The sequence below is a fragment of the Buteo buteo genome, chromosome 4 (assembly GCF_964188355.1).
Source record: "Buteo buteo chromosome 4, bButBut1.hap1.1, whole genome shotgun sequence".
In the NCBI taxonomy this organism is placed as follows: Eukaryota; Metazoa; Chordata; class Aves; order Accipitriformes; family Accipitridae; genus Buteo; species Buteo buteo.
This window is the reverse complement of record NC_134174.1, coordinates 67,710,029-67,735,724: the sequence shown is the minus strand read 5'-3', so window position 1 is coordinate 67,735,724 and position 25,696 is coordinate 67,710,029. Positions and strand designations below refer to the sequence as shown.

General features: G+C 42.7%; 1 long non-coding RNA gene across 1 annotated transcript in view; it reads right to left on the bottom strand.

Annotated features, from left to right (window-relative positions):
• The window catches only part of LOC142030724 (uncharacterized), a 27,701-nt gene extending 4,352 nt beyond the window's left edge, over nt 1-23,349 (bottom strand). The window contains exons 1-2 of the long non-coding RNA XR_012650250.1: nt 22,932-23,349; nt 22,462-22,578 (exon numbers count right to left, since the gene is read on the bottom strand). This is a non-coding gene — a long non-coding RNA (uncharacterized LOC142030724). The remainder of the gene's footprint in view (nt 1-22,461; nt 22,579-22,931) is intronic.
• Between the last annotated feature and the right edge of the window lie 2,347 nt (nt 23,350-25,696).

Here is a 25,696-nt window from a genome sequence, read left to right as displayed (position 1 = left end):
TTGATGACAATGACTTCTCTTCTTTATGAGGTGCATAATGAGCCGGACCACAGTCTAGCCAAAAGCCATGACAAGCTCCAAGCATGCCCCAGTGGCTATCAGTGCTTTCTGTACCCAAGGTTTAAACGGAGACTGCCTCCAGCCAGCGTACATGAAGAACCGAGCTCGGCGATAGACAAATGACTCTTTTGTTTTACATTCTTTTTTAATTAGCCTCTTTTTAATGACCTGAGTTAATAAGTGTCAAAAGGTGCAAAACACAGCATGACTTCATTTTTAAAAGAGAGCATTTGCCTTTAATCTCATAAGTAAAGCAAGTGCCCTCTTTAAATATCGGCTTCAAATCCAGATATTATATTGTGGGGTATAACAGTTTGCTGTGTACGGTGAATTCCCCATCTCCCGCTCAGACAGCTCAGTCTCCTCAAACCCAACTGTACAAACCCGCCTGGTGATGATCATGCTCTCCATTTTACCAGCACGTCTCTGAATGTAAATGCTATTTCAACTCCAGGTTGCTAAAGCATTGATTAAAAAAATATTTGAAAGCTTATCTGTTTCCTAAAGTTCCCACATCAAGACTGAGACCTAGAAACAAAATTATTTTAAGAAGAGAAAAACCATCAACTGCAACTAAAAAGGAATAAAGGATCCTGCTGAGAGCAGTAGGATTCCTTTTTTAATTTGCCATGAATTTAGAAATAAGGCTATTTTACTTTTTATGTTGCTATGTTTTCCCATGGGCGGCTTATCCCAAAGAAGTGGACAAAACCCCTCCAGGTGCCACATTCCTCCTGTTTTCCCAGAAACCTCCCCTCTGCCTTTCCTCCTGGTATTTTTGTGTCCTCCAACTTGTTGTTTTAAAAAGACATTCGAACACAAAGACGCATTAGCGCTTTGTCGGCAAAACTTAGCAAAAGCTGCACATTACTGGTAATTTTTGTATGTATTCAACACGTACTGCGCCTAGACGGACCGAGGTTCTGCTGTGCAGGATGCTGCTCACCCCTGGCAACTGGATGTGCCACTATTTGATGTTATGGGCTGAGAAAGCCTTTCCTTGCACCCCAAAAAACCTCCCGGGAGATCCAGGGTGCCACGGCGGGGTGACCACGGAGGTGGCACATCCCCACGGGCACTGCTCCATCCTCGCGCAGTCCCAGGCTTTTCTCTAACGGAGGCTGCCAATCACGCTACATCTTGCCAAATTACGTGTTGATTTTGCAACGCAGACTAATTTCCACCAGAGATTACTAAGAGGCTAGGAAAGTCATTTTCAGCTCCAGCGATGGATAGGCTGCAACCCCAAACTGAAAGCCTCCGAATTTGGGGGAGGCTCCGACGTGGACCTTGAACAGGGTTTGTGGCTCAGCCTTGAAACCAGGGACAGGATTTAAATCCCCGCTTCCTGGGGTGAAAACGCAGGAGACTAATTCACAGAGTCACTCGACTTCTTTATAATATTGATCTTTTCCTGCAGCTAACAAAGAGAAAATTGTCTAAATGCTACAGTACATCTACACAGAAACACACAGATCATAAAATAACACAGGCAGTTTACAACAATACCAGGGGTCTCCGCAGAGCTGCCTCAGCTCCTCCTGTCTACCAAGAAATTAGAGTTTTGGTAATTTTTACTGCAGATATATTGCCATGTCATGCGTAAATGTATGCCAAACTACAATACAGAAATAAATACACTTGCAAATAATTAAAAATGCAACATGAAAGATTGAGTTTGTGTCTTTTCTTTTTTAAGACAATCACTTTTTTTACCATAGAGCTAAATATTCCTGACTTTACTGGGCCAGGGTCATTAAGCGAGAAGGTATACTACAATAATAAAATTATCAACAGAGCTTTTGACAAGCGGTCATGTGCTTGTAAATGAAATTTATTTAGGTGCCACTCAAAACATTGTAATTAAGAGGTACAGAATGTATTACCAGATGGTTCCTGTTTAGTATCTATTTCCTTTAGAGAACAAGGTGATTAGAGAGAGCACTAACTTGTAACTGAGCACCAAACACCCCACAGGCCTGATCCAGAGCCTGTTGGAGTCAATTAAAAACTCCACTTGACTTTCACGCCAGGAGAATCAGGTCCACCCACTATTTATTTCCACAAACACAATGTTTGGGGGTTTTTTTGTCCCTGTGAAACTTTCTTGCATTTTGGCAAATAACTAACATATATATCCATGGAATGGCGTTGGCTGTTCAGAACAGTGACATATTTACTGATCTTAAATACATCTAATTAAGACCTTTAATCAAACTCTCCTACATTTAAATAATTAAAAGGTAGCACTAAGCAACAAAACGGATCTTTCACTTTCAAGCACAACATAGAAGTATAGATATCCCCTTGAACATCAGTGATTCAGGGAAAAGAGACCTTTTATACACATGAAATAAACTCCAACAGCCAAAGTGAGACTTTGTTGCTCTGTTCTTTTCTACCCCTTTGCACATAATCTCCATTAATCATTATTTAGTTCTATGATGTCACAAATATTTTGATTTTTAATTCACAGTACTGGGATTTCCAAAGTGATATTAAATACTTTTGGAGAAAAAAGTTAAATGTACACTGGGAAAACATAAATTCTTTTTAAACAGAAAATATTTTCCAATGGAAAATGGAAAAATCTTTTCAGCAGAACAATTTATTTTTTTATTGCAATTAACTGGAGGGGGTCACTCAGCCCTTGCTAGTCTGAGTAATCCCACTGAAGCCCCTTGCACTTCTCATGTAAACAAAAATTGAAAATTCAGCTCAAAAAACCTCAAAAATCAAAGCCTTGCAAGGTGCTTCTGAAACCCATCAGCCCCATGCTTAACTCAGGGCACGCAAATAGTGCTGTGCTCACTTCAGTGAAATTACTGAGATGTTTGAAGTTAAGCACATATTTAAGTACATCGCACCACCAGTCTCTGCACTTTTCTAATGGAGACAACATGTTTTCCTCTAGTTTCAAAGAGAACGGTATCAGAGCGACATCCTCAAAGTTACATCTTCTGCCGTCTCTATAGACGCCTATATGGGACCTCACACACTCTGAACCCTCGCAGCAGATTTCTGCAGCTGGTAACATGATTTCTGCACAATCTACTTTTACTGGTTTATTTTTCTCAGAACGTCACCCTCGAAAGGTAAATATTAGCATAAGGATTGGAAGTTGCCTCCTACATGCAACATCTCTGAAGATATTAAATAAAACTAGGAGCTGTAGTCCCACTCTCACCCCTGCAAGGAACTGGGTGCTGTGTCCTTGCACCCAAAACGGGGAGTTCCCTGGCACCCTGCAGCCACACACTGCACACGATTTATTGTACTTCGCTGTATATAGCATAAAAAAAGGTACGTAGGAGGTATGCACCCCTGCAATGCACCTCCGTGCAAGGGGAGCTGCAAAACCAGCAGGCACCCGTGAGCTGTTCCTGGTCCATACCGGTGGCAGCAGCACCTGATGATGGTCCCCAGCTCCCGCTCGCTCCCGCAAACAAGGGTGTTTGCTGACCCGAGTTGTCACTGGGTGGAGGCTGCAGGGTCTAGCCTGCACTTTGGAAGTGAAAATGGGAGTTAGGTTTGAAAACTGGTTTGAATTCCCTAAACCAATGTTGACTTAGGAAAAAACGTCCATGTCTTCTTTTAAAAAAACAGCTTAAAAAGAAAGAGCTCAGCCTTTAGCGCAAGTGTGCACCTACTACTTAAAGCAAAGCCGGCACGCTGAAGACAAATTTCTGCCCCTCTTAAAAACCCAGCTTCAAAAATACAATAAACTGTGTCATACTACGATTCACCACTATGAAGGACGGGATGGTTTTAGCTGCCCCTTTCCCACCCAGTCTCCCATGCACACGCTCAGCACGTCCTGCAGCACCAGGTGGGTGATGCTGAGCTCCAGCTCAGCTCCCCGTTTTTGCAGGGGGGCAGCAGTGGGGCCACGGCGTTGCCCTTCCCCGCTCACGGGCACATAAGCTCTTCCTGAAAAAGTAACACTGCTTAACTTCCAATTCAGAGGAAAATATTGTGTTTGTTAGATGCCAAGTACAAGTAATGAAAAAATACATAGGTGTGTTTGTATATATACAGAGAGGTAACCTGTGGTCTTAATTACTTCAACCCATAAACTGGGTCATGCAGAGTCCATTTTTTAATTCTATACATTCAATTAAACTTAGATAAAATATAGCAGGTTTTGGAGAATTTGTCCTGTGCAGTGTTTTGAGTCCCAGCAAGTTTCAATTAGTTGTCCTCATTCCATCAAACTAAATTTAGTCCAGGCATATCAGTTGCAAGTTGTAAACTTTCTTCTTTTTCATCAAATGAACCACAGCACGTAATAACTTCTTTTTTTCTTTTAGAGAAACAGAACTGTCCTAGGAATTTAAATTTTCCAAAGGCAGTTTTGATCTAGAGTAGATTCCCCATTTATTTGTCAGAATAATACCAGGAGTCCTGGTCCATACCATACATAGAATTGGCAGAGTTTTATGATACAGCAGATGGGGCAGGATGAGTTAGGAAACCACCCACCCAAATATTTTTTATATTCAGTAATCATTTCTAAGTTTTACCAGTCCACTATAATACCAGCATGCATTTATAAGTAACTAAAGCCAATAAAGTGGGTAGCTTTTGACACTTTCCCCATATCAAATAGAAAGCCCAGGATTGCTTTTCTCCAGATCACACAATACCAAGAACATTTAAAACAGTTTTTTCTTAGGCTGTGCAAACTTTAATTTCAAACCAAATAATCCTCTCTGTATTCCAAGCACTTTTTTCCCTCTGACACATTTTAATGACAATAATTTTGTAAATTGTCAATACATAATCATATCAGCTCATGCCTGCTTTTCAGTCGGCACCTCCAGCTTGCATTAATTAAACAGCCTGCCTGACACCGTATCATCTTCGTAAACAAACGAAGTGAGATTTTCAGAAGCCGCAGTGTGAACTCTTTTCTGGAAATCGGTTATTAAGCTGCAGGTTTCTGTTTCATTTGCCTGCCTTTCACTTTAAAGCAAGCAGCAGCCACTGAGAACACAATAATGAAAGAGGTCATGGAGCACCAGTTGTGCATGAAAGATGCGAAAATTTACTGCAAATGAGACAAGAGCAGTAAATTCATTTTTATTCAAATTACTGTCATCATACATTACCACTTCTCCTGTAAACATTGTGCTTCAGACAGTGTGACAGCATATTATTATTTGCGAGATTATACTATTATTAAGCTATTAACATGTCACCTCCTGCTTGAAACAATGACTCAGCTTGGTACTGCATAATAGGACAAGTTAGGGAGACAAGGCGAGGTGACGGAGAGGTTAGTTGTAAGAAGGGAGGCCATGCATAGAGTGACAGCTGGCACTTAAAGGCTAACATTTATTCAAAAGAGCCCACATAATGAAGATGCGATTCGCTTTTATTTACATACTGTACCCATCCGCTTTCCATAAACTAATCCTTTTTCTTCCTGTCCACGCAAGACGCCCCTCGGTTCCTGTAATGAGGACCGAGGAGTCACCTTTCCCCCCAAGCCGAAAAAAGTCAGTGAGTAAAGCTATCGGCACGGCAGATGCCCGGCATCGCGCGGGGACGACGGCCGCGGCTTGCGCGGGGAGATAACACGCCGCCCCACCACCCTCTCCCCTCCTGCCAGCGGGGATGCTGCAAGTTACCCTATAGGTATTGCCTCCAGGTCCCCGCCAAGTTGCTAACGATTAAAATGTCATAGTTTATAGGCTTCAAAGGCTTCCAGTGCAAAGTTGCAGTACAAAGTCGCTGCGGCACGCGGAGGGTTTACTGCCTCGTGCTGCAGTCGCCGTCGATGCCAGCCCAGCAGAAGGGCTGTGATCCTCCACCCATCCTCGCAGCTCTTCTTCAATTTTACCTTGAGTTTTACGGGCTTTTGGCAACCGTGTGGCTCCCTCGCAGGGCTGCGCCAGCCCTTCAAGCGTTCAAAGCGCTGCTTCTGCAGCCCTAAATGAAAGATCAACTACTCCACCTGATGCTCTGATTTATTTCCCTTCTACTTGGATTTGCCCTCCTTCCCTGACCTGTTCTTGATGAAGTTGAAACCTGTTTATGTAAATATTCTTTTTCCAGCCTTTGCAGCAATCTTGGGGGAAAAAAAGTGTCATTTTGTGAAACCAAGTAAACACCAAGCTTTGTTCTAAATTAGTTGGGGAAGTGCCTTGTGAAGTAGAACAAACAGAGAGAGACATCAGCGAGTTACTAATGATCCCTTGTCAGGCTCACGGAGAAGCCGCAGACGCACAAGGTTTTGAAGCCTCCAAGGTTTGGGTTCCCACGTGTGGGATGCGACGAAAGCCACGATGCGAACGACGCTTCCTAAGCGCAGCCCTTACAGCCCTTAGCGTTACACCAGGCTGGAGGAAGGCAACTTTGATGTCTTGAAAGCTCAGGCAATAAGTATTGGTTTGTTAGCTTTACCCGTAAACAACAAAGTGACTTAGAAATATGGATACGCAAATGTCCACAAGATGTTAAAATTAAATTTCTCAAAATTACAAAGGTGGTGATATTTGCTGAAACCACTGCTGGGTACCTACGTATTAAAGGCGTATCTGCTTACTACGAGCAGACGCTTCCTCTTTTCCCCTTCCTCTGCTCTGTTTTCTCTCTTTTTTATTTCTTTTCTGGTTTTAATCTTTCTACTGCATATAGAGTAGGATATAGAGAGGTGGCATCACATCTCTGGCAGTGGCCCTGCATATCTACTCTCCCTGAACAGAGTAAATCCTCTTCTTTTACCCTGCATTGTCCCCCTCGTTCTCTGAATTCTCCTGTAGTACACCAGCACTGTTGAAATCACTCCAAAATCTCTTTCTTTGGTAAAATACGAGGTCAAAGCCTGCCCCTGTTCTTGCAGGACATCTTGCGAGGTGCCCTCCCACAGCGTAGAGCTGCAGTGGCTGAGCCCAGGCGCTCCCCATCCCTGGAAATTGCACAGATTAAAGCCATAATAATAAAAGTAACCTAAAATGGAAGTTTAGACAGTCTGAGCTTGGTGTGCCTCACTATTGCCTGTTTCCAGGGTGTTTCCATTAAAGGGGACTGGATGAGGCTGTCTGGGTCTTCCCTTCCAGGCCCTTTCTATTGCAGACAACATGTCCTCTAATCCCCTGTCATCGGGCTCCGCTTTAAGAGCCGTTAGTGGTTTTTCACATCGTTACCCACATATGGAGTCTGCTCCACAGCCTCACTGCTTTGATATCAGAAACCTTCTCCTAACTTTCTAGCCTCTGTGTAGGTGCAGGTAGCTGGTGCCTATATGTTGTGGAGCCAACTTTATCCTGGAGACCTCTTTTCCCTCTCACTTGAGCACAATAATCATGTAACTTAGCATCAGTAGTCTACAATTTCACCTCTCACTTCTCACAAACAAGAGGTTTTCTTTCAGTAAATATGCATTTATTTGCCAACTCAGTTTTCCCTTTGCTAACGTCACCCTCATCCATCAGCTAGTTTTTTCAGTCCGCCTCGACATGCTCTGTCTTTCTTTGCCATGGAATATCCTGAACTGTCAGGATCTCCTGACCCTGATGGTGAAAACGTCCTCACTCCCACAGATCAGCTCTCCTGGCTCCTTTGTGGACATGTCCTGGTCAGCAATTACTGCATTTTATCACACAAGCAGGGCTGGTATTGACCTGCTTGTTATTTTAGGAGAATAAAGTACTCTGCAAGGTCATCCACAGAATTCAAACTAGTCCAGCGAAGTTGGAAGCAAGATGCTTTGTGCTGTTGCTTCATTGCCCTTCATTATTACCCTTTTTTTTTTTTTTTTGAGCCATTTGCCCTTTGTGGGTACCATCCTTGTCCATCTACCATCTCACATGTATTAAAACAAAAAATCAGATCTGAGAACCTTAGGCTTGGCTCCTAAACCATAATGAGACCCATAGACTGAAACTGTTCTCTATTTGCTGAATGCGTACAAAATAGCACCACCTTATCCCTCTACTTGCTCCAGTAGCTAAATAAGAGCTCGGGGGACTGATTTGCGGTGTCAGTTTTTAAAATCTTAACTACAAGAGATATACAGACCCCTGCTTCCCATCAACATGAATAAAGTTGGACAAAACTCAGAATAAGAAAGAGTTTCTGTGGTTTTTAATCTGGCCAGTAATCACTGCTCTTAGGCAATGCAGCCCAGCGCACTAACAAAAGATCAGCACAGGAACCATTAAACATTGAATTTTCCCAGTGCACTGCAAATGCACATATAAACACTGAGTAACCTTAGGCTTAATCAGGGTTCAAAACACAGTTAAGCACCTCTTAAAACACTTTTTTGTTTACACTGCTGCAGCTTAGACCTGCATTTCCTTGCATGGTATCACCTACAGCCGCAGTCTTAATTTTTAACCAGGACTGAGCAAGAGTGCAAAAATTGCTCTTAAATAGAAATCAGTGATATTCTAAGAACACACAAAAATCACAAGGGAAAATGTGGGTAAAAAACTTACAATTATAAGATCAGTGCAAAAAACTAGAACTAGTCTGCATTTCCCCAAGCATAGCCATAGATTATTTAGGCTGCAAGAGCAGTATGATCTTGTGTCCTTCACACTTTCATCATAATGGCTAAGAGCAGTGGTTGTCCCCACACTTAATAACACTGCGCTGCGAATGTATGCTGCATTGTCCAAACACAAAATACGTTTAAGTCTAACAGCAATAAGAAAAAAAAATACCGCAGGTAGTAGCTCAGGTGCAGACACTGTGCAGATATCAGCAGTGTGCCAGCCAACAAAGGAATGGTCATTTGGGCCATGATGACAAATATTTGATCTGATTTATCAAAGAAGTAGAGGGGTTTACGAGACCACATCAAACCGATCTGCGATCCCCCCCTCCCCGCACACAGACATATATGTATTTATATGCACAGAAGCCACACGCAGCATTTCTTCACATATTCAAAGCAAAGACTACAAGACTTTTTTTTTTTTTTTTTTATCCAAATATCCTCAAACCCCTCTTCTCTGTAAAAAACCTAGCCGTTCTCTCACGGAGAGGTGATGGCGGAAACGCACGAGGAGCTGTGCGAGGCGGCGGTGTGGATTTTTCCGCTCCCTCTCTTGCAATCCCACCGATCCTGCTCCTCAGGACCGTGAAGCCTGTTAAAAGCTGCTGAAGGGGAGTCACCAAACCCACCGCTGCCTGCTCTGACGGGGGGATCTCATGTGTTCGCCGCTGATTAGACTACATTATTTCTATTATCCTATTGGGCTTCACACTAGGAATAGAGGCACTTGCCCTTATTTGAAACTAGCAGACACCAGGAGAATTTGCTGATTGCTAATGAGAAAGCTAAGGTTTTGTTGATATCATCTGGGACGTTCTTGCTGTGGTCTGCTATTAAGATCTGGAGCTCTACATAACACACCATATTAAGCAGGCAGTGACTTTATTATGGGATCAGTATAACTTTTCATGTCTGGTGTACTCCTAAAGCCTAGGCTAAAACACCTTTTTCCAGAATATGAAACATAATATCTTGGTGCTAGCTGCATTATTTAAAAAGGGGCAATGTGGTTCATAACTTTACATTTATTGCATACTTTTAAGCCACTTGACCCATATAAATATTACTATAGAGTTGCCCTCAGTTATTAAATTCTTATTGCTTATAAAAAGGGCAGCAGGAAGTATATAATCTATAGACTAAGGTGTGTTTTTTTTAAGGGGGAGAGGGAAGAATAAAAAAGGAGGAAGGCTGGAAACAAATGTGTTTTGATCCTGTCCATAGCCTTGAAGTTAATACTTTTTCTGGCTTAAAGCAAAAGTCTGTTTATTTAAACTTCAAGAATTAGGTACTAGCATAGCAAGTAGGTCCCTACCTTCTCGACGGAGAACTGGAACCCCCACCTCTTAAAAGAAATTGTTTGCAGAAACTTTTCGGTCTTTATTACAGTCAAGGCCAGGTAAAAACAGGACACGAGTATTTGCTGCGGCTCCCGCGTGGCCCAGGCTATCCGAGGGAAAAAACACGCTGCTTTTCGGGCTATTTTGAGATGTTTCTTGCGGGCCGGTGCGGTCCAACGCAAGCCCTCCTCCGGGCTGCAAGCCCACTGGTGCACGCTCGCACCCTCGGACTCTGTTTTGCACGCTCACGCACGCTCGCACACGTGTGCCTGGATGACAGGGAGGACAACACATTAACATAGGTAATTTTACTTCAGAGTTGCTTGGGGCAGAACCTCTAGACCTAGAGGTTACTGCTGTCAAAGTAGGACCTTTTTCTTCCTGTCACTTCTTTCAGAGATGAAGGGAAAGATTTCCCTTAGCCTACAGCATTTAGCGTGCAAACGCTCCACCACAACATTTTGAAACTATAGAAATCATGAAACCAGCCTGTGACCTTCCATTTCAGTGACAGTACAGGAATCCCTTGAGCAGCGGAGGCATCCTCTGATATTTGGAAAAGTGTCATGTTTTCTTTACAGAGAAAACTGTCATATTGTTGTTGGCATAAAATACAACACTTCCTGGAGTTGTGATTTCCTTGTTTGCTACAAAATGTCACCTGGGCAACTGACATGTTTTTGTTTTGCTTAGAGCAACTTCCCACTTATGATATTCAAATCGAGTTGATATTGATACCTTAAGCTGTGCTGAAAGGAGCGGCAATTATAGACATCTGAAATTCCTCAAGAAAAAGGCAGTTTAGCTAAAAGACGTGGACCCTCACGACAATGGCAATCTGGCTGCAAGTTAAACACAGCCCTTATATAATTTGCAACCTATTGATGTGCCAGGCAGTAATTCTCCAGCAGGAAAAAGTCTCGGGAAGAAGCAGGCTCAGATAAATGAGACGCTTTCCCAAAATAAGCAACTGAGTGTTCAGTGGAAAAAAAAGAAGGAAAAAAAGGAAAAACAAAATGCTCAGCCTGAAGCAATAAGTAGAGCTGACTAGAAAAGTATGGGGCTTTTAAATCATCCCCGCACTTACATCTTAAAGTACAAAAGGATTTTAATCTTAGCTAGCATAGCCTTATTAGAGCATTACTTTTGGGGGGACAACTTTAACCTTTGGGTCAGGAGGATTGCTTTGCTTTAAATACCAGAGTTCTTTTTTGACATCATTAAATAAATTAATAACAGTTAGTATTTATAATTTTGAATACTGCAAGCAGCAACTTTGAAATTAAGGGTGCTGAGAGGTGTCACTTCTTTTTGCACAGCTAAAGAGCTGAAGGGAAGAAAATAATATTTATATTTAAAAAAATTCCAAATGGTTTCAAATCAAGAAAAAAATTAACTCTTTAATTACACAATGCTGCCACAGTTAGGAAAGTTAAATTGCCAGCTTAAATCACACAGCCTGAAGTAGCAGATGATCTTCAAAGTATATTTCACAAAAGGAGCATAATGGGTGCTGGACTATTCAAGGCTTATTTAACATTTTCCATGAGGTTTCTTTGCCGAAGATGTCTTAATGGAAAATAAAGAAAAAAGTGTTCACCTTTGATCTGGGCAGAGGAAAGAAGGTTGTATTTATTGCTTTCCAGTAAGCAGTTAATGATACCAGTTTTGACGCGTGGGTGTAAAATATAAACAAACTTAAGTAAACACATGGATATCTGTATGTCTAGATACGTTTATCTCTAGGTATTACAGAGATTTTCTCTGTATGAGCTCTGGGTGAAGCTACACAGATGCGGAAACAGAATAATTACTTCTCAACAGAAACAAAAAAAAGATCCTTTTTAAGGCAAAGAGAGCCTATTGTGTTTGAAGTTGAAGAAAAAAAAAATCCTAAAATTATATCCATTTAGCAGATACCCTGCTTCATTTAGGAACTCTGTCTTTTAAATGAACAAGCAATTTTTTTAACAGATTTACATGTTTTGTAAAATATGTCAAACAAACTAAAGAGAAGGTCTCCTAATTACTCATCAAACAGACTCCAGTCAGCGGGGAATGCAGCTGGAGTGATATGTTGCACTAATGTTAGGGCAGACCCGAAATATTTCCTCTTGGAAAATAACAACGGCAGCAGCGTCGGCAGCAGCAACACCCCGCTCAGCAGCGCCTGCGGGCTCGATCCTGCCAGGACGGACACGCGTGCCGGGCGCTGAGCGCATGAGCAGCCCAGGCATCGCCGGGAGGTCAGCTGGGGGCTTAAATCGAACCATACACATCGCCCTTTTGCAGAAGAAGCGACGTTACGCGTCTTTTTTGCAACGTGCAGGACGTTAAACCTCCACTATTTAGTATGCAAGTGATGAACAAAGTTTCGTGTCCACGCAGAGTCTTTTTTTTTTTCTTTTCTTTCCTTCTTTTATTAAGTATCAACCGCAGCCAGATTTCCACGGAAGGCTAATTAGAAAATATGCAGAACTGCTTCCTGTTTTTAATGTGGAATTATATTAGAGACCGTTTGGTAGGAACAGGAGAAAAGTCACCATTAGGCATATTAATGACTGTCCCTTTGAACAAAGCTGCTCACTCCTCTCGGCGCTGGAATTCATTTGAAAATAAGAATACTGCCGAATTAGTGGCTTCTTTTCACATGCAGTACAATGTTATCTGATATTATATATATACAGATTTTGCTGGCGCGGTAATCGTAGTGAAATTCCTTATTCCTGCATAATTGTTATAACGCAGGGCCCTCTTATCCTGCTCTCCCTCTTCAGCCAAAACTCTGACTCACTTCAAATGGGAATTTTTTCTAGGCAACAGCTCTGGCATAGGGCTCACGGTTTGTAACTCTTCATGTCTCCCCTAAAGGGAGCAAGCGATGTTTGGCATATCCCCAGTGCAAGACATTTTTAAAGGTATATTTAAGACATGTGTATCGTACTGCCGAGTATATGTGGCAGAGTTAAGAGCAGTCTGTAAAGGTTTGTGAAAATCCACAGCCTAAACTGGTCTGACCCTCACCGACTGTCAGCCTCGCTCCTCTGGCAATTATTAAATTTAGAGAGCTCAGATTGCCAGTCTGGAGTAACTATTACGTTGAATAATTATTCTTATGTGCACCCCGATAGCTGCAAACAGAATCAGGCCGATAATTTCACTGTAGCCAAGAGCAGAATTGGACCCGTAATTGCCACTCTCTTCTGATTTATTCTGTAATTCATATTTTCAACAATATGCAATCCATTAGCAGTACAGAAAAACATGCAATAGCTACTTGGGTGGACTTAGGATTCTTGGGTTGCTCTCAGACAGATGGCTTTTTTTGTGATTTTTTTTTTTCTTCCCCCCACAGTTTGCTTCCACTTGTATTGGAACTGGTTTAGTACTTCCATAGGGTTTTTAAGATAAGTAGAAGGATTATTGGTCACGCTCCTTGAAATTCATCACGGAGCGGTGCTGGCTTTGACTGTAGCTCGTTATTTGTTGCATCTCTCTAAAGTGGAATATGTTCAGGACACACACCCTTCAAAGGTTTGTAAAGAGGAAAACAGTCTCAGCAGAATCTGCCTTTGCATCAGCTCCTGTAGGGTCCTTAAATAACTTCTCTCCAAGATGGCAATATTTCAATATTCTGCTAAAAGATCCTTGTTAACAGGAGGGACCCCGGATCTCATAACTGGGTTTTTATTACAAATCCCAGGGATGTTTGTTCTATAGATACAAAGGAAAACTTCTGCTGTCTTGACTTTTTTTAAGGTAAATGTTTCAGGGGTTGTGTTTTTTAAACTATGTACGTTTGGTAAATGCAATTACCTACCTTCTACTAGCGGAACTTTATTTTCTTCCTTTATAGTAATATATAGATCTGAAATTCCAAGGGTTTCTGGTGCTTTTCAGCTGTCACCTCAAGTCAAAATCATGGACTTCAGCTATAAAAAAAATTATATATAATAAATTTAACTTGACCTAACTGAAGGTTTTTAAAGCGAGCGGGTATCTTTGACATTTAAAAAAAAAAAAATTACTACGACTGTATTATCGACACGTCTCCTCGCTTCTATTTATACCACAAAATAAACTGTTCTCCAGAATGTGGTCTGAAGTTCAGTCCCTGCTAATATCTGTGACAGACGGTGCTTCGGAGAAGACACTTTGAGAAAAACGCAAAAGACGCTTTGCAATGTTTCAGGTCATAAACCGAAACCACAGAATGCGACATACGATCCCACCTATATGTCGGCGCACATCCATAGGTATTGTCTGATTGCGGAGCGAGCCCCCCCACCCTGTTTTCGCAGCCTCCCGCGCAGTCCCGCCCGTGCCGAGTGCTGCCCTTTACGGAGGAGCCCCTCTTTAGCGCTTACCGGGCTATTTTATACACCCAAGTAAACTTTCATACTCCGGTTCAAATTTAATCAATTTTTTGTTTTGCAGCCTTTTGTAGATTGAGTCTTTTGTTAAGAAAGGACGTCTTGTTTCCAAAACATGCCAGAAGTAATCGCTGGCATCAGAGTGCCACCAAAAGGCAGGAAAAGAAATCAGCAGCCAGGCACTGACCTTTGCAGAGACAGCTAAGGTTATGCACATAACATTTGCTTGTTTACTTTGCAAAATAAGCAATGAGTTGGAAACTCCTAGCTTAGCAAGCGTCTCGCTACACCTGAAAAGCAACACTGACAACAACAGCAAAACCCCACGGTTGTTCTTGGGTTTGCTGTTGTTGTGCGTGGAGGCTGTTATCTGCTCCGCTCTATATCTATCATGATGCAACTTTAATAACGTTAGCCAAGACTGCTCAGAAAATCACAGCTGTAGCTGGAGGCAAAAGGAAAAAAAAAAAATAAAAGGAAAGAAAGAAAGGGGGGGGGGGGGAAGCTAAAATGAGGTGCTTCTCCCAAGCCTCACCTAGTGAGCAGAGTATTGGCTTATGCGTGAGAATAAGCAAACGAATCGATCGCTGCAGTAGGTTGATGGCTACTGGTCGTTTTGATGGATATGACGGTAAAAAAAAAGTCCAGATTGGTTCACAGTGGACCTCAAACCATGTCAGCTAAAACCAAAGAGACAAAAAAGTGACAGCTGCGGAGAGTACACTGCAGGCAGTCAATGGTTCCTGTGATTTATTGTTCCATCTGCCTTGCCGCTGTGAGGACAAGTTCCCCCTGATTTGGTTAAAATGAAAAGGACCTCAGAGAGCACAACGTGTTTTTTGAAAATGTGCAGAAACTATTTTTTTATTTCTTGATTTATGTGCCTTTCCCCCTCCATAATGTTTGCACCAATTGTTACCCAATAATGCTTACTGAAAAATGTGAAGCTTCCCAACCACTAAGAAATCCTCCAGACCGCCCCCACCCCTCCACCCCATCACAAAAAGAGAGGGGGAAAAAAAAAAAAAAAGGAAAAAAACCTTACCAAAAAAAAAAAATACCTGCATAAATAACCCACGCCGTCAAACGCAAGCCAGAAAACTAGTTTGTCTATTTTTTAACCTTCCTGCTTTCCAATTTACAGCCGCGTTTCGGAGTCTGTGAAGCTGCCAGGCTGCGAGGCGGTTAAAAGCCGGGCTCGGCAATGGGTGGTGTGTAACCATTTAATATATTAGAGAGTTCAAACCCGGATTATAAATTTGCCTGAGCCACCCAAGTGCTATGGCCAACAGTTTTCGATTAGCGGAGGGTATTGCCGGCGCTCAGCCCTGCCGCTCGGGTGGAGGGGACGGAGCCTTCGCTGTATTTACACACCAACTTTTTTGCCGTTCCTGACTTGAAAAGGAACATTTCCTTCATGCGGTTGATATAGCTTATTACCCCATTAAAGAGAAGCACCACACGACACTTCTGTCAGGGTAACACCGAGGCCTAATCAACACTTGGAGGTGTAACACAACACAAATAATCTCGCTCCTCAGGGAAGCCGGAGTAGCAGCCTGAGAAACGCTCGGGCTTTTCCCCAGGAGGATTCAAGTATGCCATAGCAGAAATATGGTTAATGTTTTAATACATTTATGGAGCATAAATCATAAATGAAGCATTAAGCATCCGGTGCGCTCTCAAAAGTTTTAACAAATACGAGCAAATTGAATGAATCTGGTAGAGCGAGGTATCGATAATTTTCCGTGCGTATCGCACAGTGGGGGAAAAAAATGGATGCGGGGCCTCCGAGACCCGCCGCGGCCTCGCATACATTATAATTCCCCACTTAACGCCGCGCGAGCCCGTAACCCACAAGGAGTGAAGGGAAGGCTCTTCCTCTCCCCCTCCAAGAAACGTTTCATGCAGATCAGCAAATTTTCAGCAAATTTCCCATGAAAAGGCCGGCCGGGGCCTGCGGTGCGCGGCGAGGCGCGGGCTCCCCGGCGGCCTGACCCCGGCGGCGGCCGCTTCCTGGCTCCAGGTTTCCTTCGGCCTCGCAGGTCCAGCCCGGTGTCAAAAGCTGGCCTTGTCTCCTGTCTCAGGATGTTGGTTTTACCTCTCAAGTGTTTCCTGAATTTGCAAAAATTCTTGGGGGTTTTTTGGGGGTTTTTTTTGGTTGGGTTTTTGGGGTTGGTTGGTTGGGGTTTTGTTTTTTTTTTTCTGGCGGTTGTCCGCAAGCGGCTTAATGTTCAAAAGCTCATTTACCTTTTCCAGGGAGGGAGGGGGGAAAGGGGGAGAAAAAAATACAAAAAATGAAAAACAAGAAAAAAAAAAGGAAAAGAAAAGCAAGAGAAAACAAGAAGGAAAGAAAGAGAGAGAGAGAAAGAAAAAAATTTCTTAGTCGCTACTGTTGAGCAGGGGGTTTTCTCCTGGGACCAGTTCTACTTTTGGAACATGTTATTGTCAGGCAGAGGTCAACATCTTTTACCTCTTTTTTCCATTATTCAAAATAAGTATTGATGTTATGTTTTAGCTATTTAAAAGCCAGCTGCCTTGCTCATTTCAGATATTTTTCCTGGTATTATTGTATGTGGTAATAGCTGGCCTGTGTATCGTCTTTCACAAAATCTAGCCTTTCAGGGTCTCAGTCTTCAAATGATATCAATCAAAATTTATGCAATTCAAAATCCATATGTATAGAGTCCCAGTTCACCTCATTTAATGATAATAGTAAACCACATGTTGTGTACATGTCTGAAACACTTTTCTAGTTCTTGACTGTATTAACCCTAGGGGCACTATGTTTTTGTACAGCTTGCCCAACTGAGCAGCATAATATATTGATTAATACTTGGCAACAACTGCATTCTTGAATAATAAAACCATGAACAAGGTAAACGTGTACTAATAAAACAAGAAGAGTGTCAATATTATTTGGGGATGTATGTTAATAAAAGATGCTAAAGAACAGGCGAGCCCCCAACCCCACAATTAACGAAGCGCAGTGCCTAAAGCTCGTCCCTTTTCCAGCCCGGAGTGATGTTGTTGTTCGAGAGCCTCCTCGCCTACCTGAGCATCCATGGCGCGGCCACAACAAATGCTCCCTGTTTATGGGGGCCGCATCCAGTGCGCAGGAAAAAGTTAGGCGTTTCAGCAAAAAGGCAAATAAAAATTAGCAATATTTCATCGTTACCCTGATTCTTCCTGGGCAGAGCCCAGTGCAGGTATCACCGGCAAAGCCTGGGAACAGTTACTGATTTTACAATAGAATTTGCTTCTGACAGACTGCATTATTTACTTAAGGTTTAATATACAGTTAGAAATAAGATTTGCTTTCATGGAAAAACACTAAAACATTTGGCAAAGGAAGAGCCGAACGTTTTCCTTAATTTGTTTTGGCAACTCTGAAAAATAGATCCCATTACGCTCACGTTTGCATTCCAGAACCATAACAACGAATGATAATTTTACGAAAATCAAGATATAATTAAAAATAGTGTGATATAATAAGCAGCGAGCGAAAGCAGAAGAATGAGAAGAGACGTGCTGGAAAGCATTGCTTTCAGCACAGGGGATGACTGAGGAGGAAAAAAAGCAAAGGACACCAGCTGAAAAGCTATTGCCAGAGCTTATTTATTTATTTTGGGGCTGAGGGGGGGGAGACAGTGGAGGAGGGAAGGACTTGAAAGTAAAAATTGTTTAGCAAAGAGTGAAAATAGTTTCATGCCTTTTTTTTTTTTTTTTAAAGGAAGACAATATTTAAACACAGGTTCATATTCATATTTCAGTCATTTGACTTTTGTATGAAAACAAATATTGAGGAATTAAACACAATTATGTTTTGATTAACTGGAGCTGGTTCCTAAAACCGCAAGGTAGAGCAGCAAGATTGCATCTGTGTCTTCCCTCAATGCCATCCACATGAGTCACAGCGAGGCAGGAAAGCTGTTGACAAATTAATACTTTAAGAAAATAAACTATGGTCATGTTGAACATAGAGCAACTTTATCCTGATTAATTTGTGTTGGAGTCGCTCCAGCCCCCTTTACAAAGCCGCGCAGTTTGTACAAATGTAATTTCCTAATATTTACATGAGGAAAGCCTCAGCCGTTAAGCTTTGCCTCCAGTGTGAGTTTTGTGGTTAGTAAAAAGACAATAAAAATACAGAGAGGTAATTGTAAGCACATTTGGAAAAAAAAAAAAAAGAGAGAGAGAGAGAGGGGAAAAAAAAAAACCCCTGCTTTTCTCCACTCCTCCTTGCAGAGCCCTATAAAAGTGTGCTGTGCTGCGGCGTGCTCGCAGGGACCGCTGTGCCAGCCGGCACCCGGCGAAGGTTTCAGTAATGCAACACCTAATGCTTAATAACGGCTGTAATGCTGCAAGCGAACCTCACAAACACACCAACCTTCCCAGGGCTGGCGCTACCTTCCAGCGCCGGTGTTCTCTAAAAGCTGGTATAAATTCCGATTAGACTGCCTAATCACACGGTCTCTGTCATTTTATGTCTTTATTTAAATAGAACGTCAGGCATTCGTACAATTGTCTAATTTAATAAATACGGGGAGGAAAAATGCAGTTATAATGTGTTGCTTTGTTTGAAGAATATTAAAAATAACCTTTAGTTTTAATGAGATTTTTTTTCCCCCCATCAGTTTACACAATTTTCCAGATGCAAAATGAGCTTTTGGCTGTAAAATATTTTATCACATTGTCTTACACAATAAAGATTAGATGTTTTCGCTCTCTCTCAACTCCACCGCAATTATTTTTTAGTGTTTGCAAATCATAATATCATTTAAAAACCATATTTTATACCTCATCTAAAATACTTTTATAGCAGTGTGATGAAAAAAAACCAACACAACATCTATTTAACTACTCTTTTTAAGTGGCTGTAATATGCTTTGGTATAATTTTCCAGAAAAAGGCACAGCTAAAAAAGCTTAGCTGTTCTTGAAAACAAATCTCCCAAGAAGCATCTTTGCAAAAAATCCCCAGAATTTAATTCCCCTGGCTGAAGAGCCCAGAGAGCCTGAATATAAAAATAGTAGCCCTGTCATTTCACATTCATTAAGTGTGAAACTCAGAAATTAATAATGTAAAAATATGCTTTTTAATTAGTCTTACATTCTGCCCAATGTACTTAAATGGGATCAGCAGCTCCCTAATGATTTTTTTCTTAATAAAGTATTAGCCTGTGATGCACTGGGGTTGACAGGTATGATAAACTGGAAAGTACTTTTGGAGGCGTATGAATGATACCAAAATAGTACTCTCCCATTTAAATGTAATTAACATCAGGGAGCAATATTACATGAGGAGAAGCCTGCAAGATTTTTATTTCAGGGTATTTTTTTTTTTTTCATTTCTTGTTTTATGAGTAGTTTGATGATTGCAGCAGTGATTTTATAATTTAATTACCTTTGTTGAAAGCTAAGCTTTTGCTAATAGCAGGTCAACAGGATCATAAAGCAGTCTTCAAAAATATTAAAAAGGAGGTAAATCCCTTTAGCTAACCTACACAATAAGAATGCGGGTGCGCATGTGTGTATGCAATGCATTTTATAGATGTATGTATGTATATACAGGCTGTATGCCTGTTCCCCTGTTATTTGTTTACTGTGCTATTTCAAATCAGTATTTACTCTCTAATGGGACTTGTTATACATTAATCATATGGAAAAAAAAAAGAAGAAAAAAAGAGGAGAAAAAAGAGAAAAATAAAAAAAAGGGGGGGGGACAAAAAAAGAGGGGAAAATAAAAAAAGAGGTGGGGAGGGGAAGGAAGTTGTAGAGAAACCCATCTGACGCGCCATGGATTTTGCCAGAACCAGAAGGACTGGTGCCTGCAGCCGGTCGCTCCGGACCAGCAAACGCCGCTCCGGCATCCATCACCGCGCCGCGGCGGCGGCCCCTCTCCCTCCACCGCCCCTTCCGCAAACACTTTGCGCTTTTACATTTCTAAAGCAGCCGATTTTAAAACGGGAGATAAAAGATCACTGTTGACCTGCGCTGCTTGCGCAAGAGTATTCCCTAACTTATTTATATGCCAAATGTCACTTGTGTTTACTTAAGAATTTCTTCTCATATCTCGAAGTCACAGCGCTCCCCGAAGATGCACTTGCCATAGGGTAAACAAGCAGGGAGGAAGGCAGCGTTCCCGGCTCCCTCCTCCCGAAACCGAGAGGCTCCTCCATCTGCGTCACCTTCCCGATCGCACCCTGACATTTCTATATGTTGCCAGGCCGATGGACGCACGGGCTGAGGTGTTGGGTGACGTCAACGGCTCGCGACACAGACGCACGTTTGTGCCTCCTGCCCAAAGTCCAACCCTTCTACTCCACCACGGTTAGATGTTGGAATAAAAGGAAACTTGGAGCTGGGCAACCTCACCAGGCCAACCGCCAGCTAGACCCTGGCCAGACCATAGGTAACAAAGGGGACTTTCCAATTTGATACTGGTTTTCATTTGGTTTATCGAAAATAGCCAATCCAGCAAACAAACGAAAAATAAAAACAGGGTTTTTTTCACTCTTCCATTACAAATGCATCCTTCAGGGCTGATCCTGCTTCTGAATATCCCAACTAACTGGAAGGCCTTAGGGCGGATGAAAGCACTCATCCCATGACCAAAGTGGCCAAGGGATGGGGTGAAAACGTCCAGATAAAGGCATTCCCCGTGACTACGGTGCCACACTGTTATCCCAAAGACCTGGGGCAGTCGGGGTGAGGGGATCAGAGCCCAACGGGTGCCCAGCAGGTAGCAATGCCACGCCAGACTGCAGATGCATCACTATAGGACATCCATTTCTCCTGCTTTGGTAACTTCCAATGTCCTTTAAAAATGCGATCATGAAATGTCATTTCTTTTCTATTTATCTTGGCGGTACAAAACTGCCTAACTATTGGCTATACGTGAGCTCTTTTATAATATTTTTCCAATCACAAACACCATTGCATTGTTCCCCAGGGATTCCCGTGATGGATCTATCTATCTATCTATTTACACGTTCATGAATCAAATCATCGGAGTGGAGAAAGTTTGTATAATCTATGGCTTTCATAAGATTTCACCGAACTTATACTTCACGGGGGATTTCCAGGAGTGTGACGTTATTTGCACCCCTCTCGGGTGCATGCCAGACACCTCCTCTTTTCCCACGCAGTTTACTGTCCTGTCAAAAATGCTCAACTGACCCCAAAATCAAAGCTTAAAATGCAAGTCCAGCTCCCAGCCTGCAAAGGGAGTTTCCAGGAGCAGGGACATTTTAATGGGCAGCTGCATCAGAAACTAATCATCCGAACTGCTCTCATGTAAACACACGCTGGAAATTTTATTACTGAGATATTTGGGGTTTTCCTGATAGAGAATAAAAGACAAATAATCGAACTTATTGGAAAATATTTACATAGGGCCACACAGGGCAAACCTTAGGAAAGCTGAACAGTATTTACTCAGAGGAATAGCCCTGGTGCAGGCAGAGGAGTGGATACTGCTCGGCTGTCCGGGGAATTGGAGGGAGTTTGTCTGAGTCAGACACGCAGGCAATGGCCCCACACTGGGGCATCATAATGCTTTAATTAATTAATGTCTGTAAACTGTTTGGTGATCTTGGGATGAAAGGAGTTCTGGAAATGCCAGGTATTATTGAAAATTAATTACTCCAGCCTTCCCCCCAAATCTTGCTAAACATATTTCATTTTTTAATCTATCCTGCTGCTTTAATAAAGCTCATTGCGGAATTATTTTCTGCTAAATATTAAAGGAAAAAAAGAGGGAACCATTTAAGCAGCAGACTGAGCCGCAGCATACGAGACTGTACAAGAGCCATATTTGGGGGGACAGAGGTCCCCGGGGATGGGGCAGGCGCAGGCAGAGGACACGGCGGTGCAGACGTGCTGCTCGACGGGCTCAGCCTGCATTTCCCTGCTGTCCCCCTCTGTGGCCAAGCCAAGACCTGGCATTCATTCGGTGCTGGAGGGAGGGCTGGAGGACCACACTGCCGCGGGGAGACGAACCCGCGGGAGATGCAGGACTTGTTTGGGGGATCCAAGGACAATAGGAACTGTTCCAGCCGCTGCCACATGTGCATGTCAGCAAATCAATCACTCTAAATGCTATTCATCATTCAATCAAAGGGAGACAGAACATGTATATTATTTATACAAGTCTGAAATCATTTTGTGTTACTTACTGAAGAGTCACCTTCTGCATCATCGTGAAGCAAAAGGGAGGTCCTGGAAAAGACTCCATGTACCAGTCCCACCAGGCACGCTCTGGGTAGTTCCAAATACGTCGTCAAAACAATAAACTGCAATAAATAAAATAGACAGCATTATAGTACCTTTTCAAGGTTGCAGGCTTATACACATGCATTTTAATTTTTGTAACGAACAAATTAATAATTCTGTTGTTGCTTATTTATAAGAGCTAGCCCTGTCGGTCTGTCTGGAGTCTTGTAAGACCATGGTAGTGTCAGAGCATCTTTCATCTCTCCTCAGGCCATGTCAACCCTTCTACTTCCGTGAGCAGACAAAGCCCAAGTCTAACATGTGTCTCCCAGAAGGTTCAGGGGGAAAATGGAAGGAATATGCCCCAATATACTTTCATAGCTCTAAAATGACCCTATTCTGCACTCTGCAGAGCTGTAGACGTTGCAATCACCTGTGTTCTCCTGGACTATCCCATCCCATTTCTCTTGTTGGAGCCATTTGGGTTTGCTGAGATAAGGAAGCAGCGGTGTAAGTCCTCTAGCAGGAGCACACACCAGCTCCGACCTCTCGTCCTCTTCCTCCTCTTCCTCCCCTCTGCAGGTGCGAGCTGTCTCCCCAAAATGCCTCCTCAGTCATGGTTGAATGGAGGTGGAATCTTCCATTGCACTCCTGCAACTTCTTCCCACAAGTTCTGGAAGAGATGAAGTCCTTTCTTACCGTCCTGAGACAAATCCATGGTTCAGGTCTCACCTATTGCCAATTTTCAACAGAAAAACATGAGTTTCACCAAATCTTCCTCTGGATACTTCTGAAAGTGAACAGCAGATGGGGCTACAGAAATCATCACATTTAAAAAAAAATATGAAAACCAGCCTTTTACATTCTGAAAAGCAATTTATTCTACACCATTTCAAAAAATAAATAGGATTCTCCTTTTCTGTTTTAAGACATCAATGAATCTGTGGCATAATGGGCTTTTGTAAACCGATTATCCTTGATAATCTCATTAGCTGAAATTATTTTACTTTTCTAACATGGTAGATTTTTAAATACCTTTTATTTCATATCCCTCTGGGCACGTTGCAGTGAAATTTACTATTAAGCAAAATAATTATCCATCTCAAACCTTAATGCTAAAAAGTAAAAAAATAAAATAATTACAATCTAAGGAATGAAGAAAGTACAAGAAAGCCCACAACTGAGAAGAAAAAGGGAAATTTTCACGAGCAGGCAAATCTCTTCTCCCTATTGACAAATACATCATTCTTGTTTCCCTATGAATATTAAGAAGTAAATAATGGTTGATGCAAATGACAGGGCTCGCGCTTGAGGTGGGGTTTGCAACCTCCCATGGCGGAGCGGAGCATCGGCAGCGCGGTGGCTTCATACTTGCGAAGGACGATGCTCCTTCAGCTCCCACCGGCCGGGAGCTGCGTTGCCCGCTTCCGATACGGACCTGAGCAATTAAGAAATGTGAGTTGTTTCAAAATAAGCTTAAATCTGCGTTTTTTACGTGGGGAAGTTTGCAGCTGTAATGGGATTACGGTGTCGGCAGAGGGAGGGAAGTTTGCAGCTGTACTGGTTCGGGGGGTAGGAAGCAGCTGTTAAAATAGAGGACTGATGGTGATTAATTCTTATTATGTGTTTGAAGATCGCACAATGAGTTCAGGACCCAAACCCTCCCGCAGGGAATAAACTGAAGGAGGAGGATTTAAAAAGAGGGAAAATAGAAGGGGAATTTTAATGTACATTTGGCCTAAACGGCCTGGTCTTAAATCACTTTATTAATATTTAAGTATAATTTAAATCAATGTTATTAAGACAAAAAAATATCTAGCTCAGGAAACCTGTAATTCATGCATATTTATGCAGATTGGGAGATCACCTGCGCTCTCTCAAGACATGCACCCATTGGGACCGGGCAGGGAAACATCCCTTCGGCTCACGGCGCCGGGGACGGGCGCTGGCGCACACCGATCCCCACACCTTCCCGCTTCCCACGCAGCCCCCTTCCTCGGCAGCCCCGCTCCCACGCCGCCACGGGAAGAGGAGGGAAGAGGCCCCCATCCCGTTTCTGCATCCGCCACCGCGGCGAGGGATGCCGGTAGCGACGGCAACGAGGTTAGAAACAGCGGGAAGAGCCCGACCTGGGCTCAACGGGATTTGCAGCCTCTGGGGAACCTGCAGCGTTTTCCCAGATTTCGGGGCAATTCACATAAGACCCAGGTTATTTGCTGCAATATTGTGGCCGGGTCCTATAGCCGGTTTGCAGAGATAGGCAATGCGCTGGGTGTTCTGGGGTTTCCCCAGAGCACGGCAGGTAGAAGATATGAGATTTCTATTTATATACTACAGCCTGGCTGGGAAAGTGACAATTTAAAAGCGAAGTTAAGGGGAGAGCGAAGCAGCCTGGAAAGGCCAGTGGGGGCGGATGGTGCAGGTGGGGTCCCCTGAGCCCCTGGGACATGGTGACATAGCACGGGCTGCAGCGGTGTCCCCGGCAGCACCCAGCCCCTCTACCCTGAGAAGCTGCTCCCAACTCATCTATTTTGCGGCTTGACAACTTAACAGGGCTCTCACGGCCCTCCTGCGGACAAAAAAAAATACGGGAAGAAAAAATAAAGGAGCAGGATAGCAGCAACAGGGCAAACTCCACGATCTGGGGTTTGTTTTTCAGCCAAGACTTGAATGAGGACTAATCAGATGCTGAACATGCAGAGAGATTTCACTGAATTATGAGAAGGGAGAAATGGGTGGGAAAATGAACAAAAAGCTAAACTTTTTTTATGTGAACTTTTTGAGCTTAAACTTTGAAATTGTACTCATCTTTTCAAAGCTCAAAGAGATCACAAAAAGATTTATTTCAGGACCAAACAGAAATTCCTTTACTAAAATAACTCTGCCTATGATTTTCCTGTTTCCACATTTTTAAGATGTTTTGTTTTGCAAATAGGAAAGAATTAACAACAATAACTCATGACTCTGCACCAAGTGTACCAAGAAATCCTGTCTTTCGCATGGCTGTAGCTGATACCCATTCCCAGCAGAGCTGGTTAGTAAATTAAAACATTCCTTCTAGCAGCAACTGATAACTTCGAGCTGATGATGTAGGTCAAAGACATCTGCAGTAAATTATACCCCCCACCACAGGAGGAAGGGGCACACTTGGGACATGAAGATCATGTGGATTCCATACTGGAGACCAAAATACACATT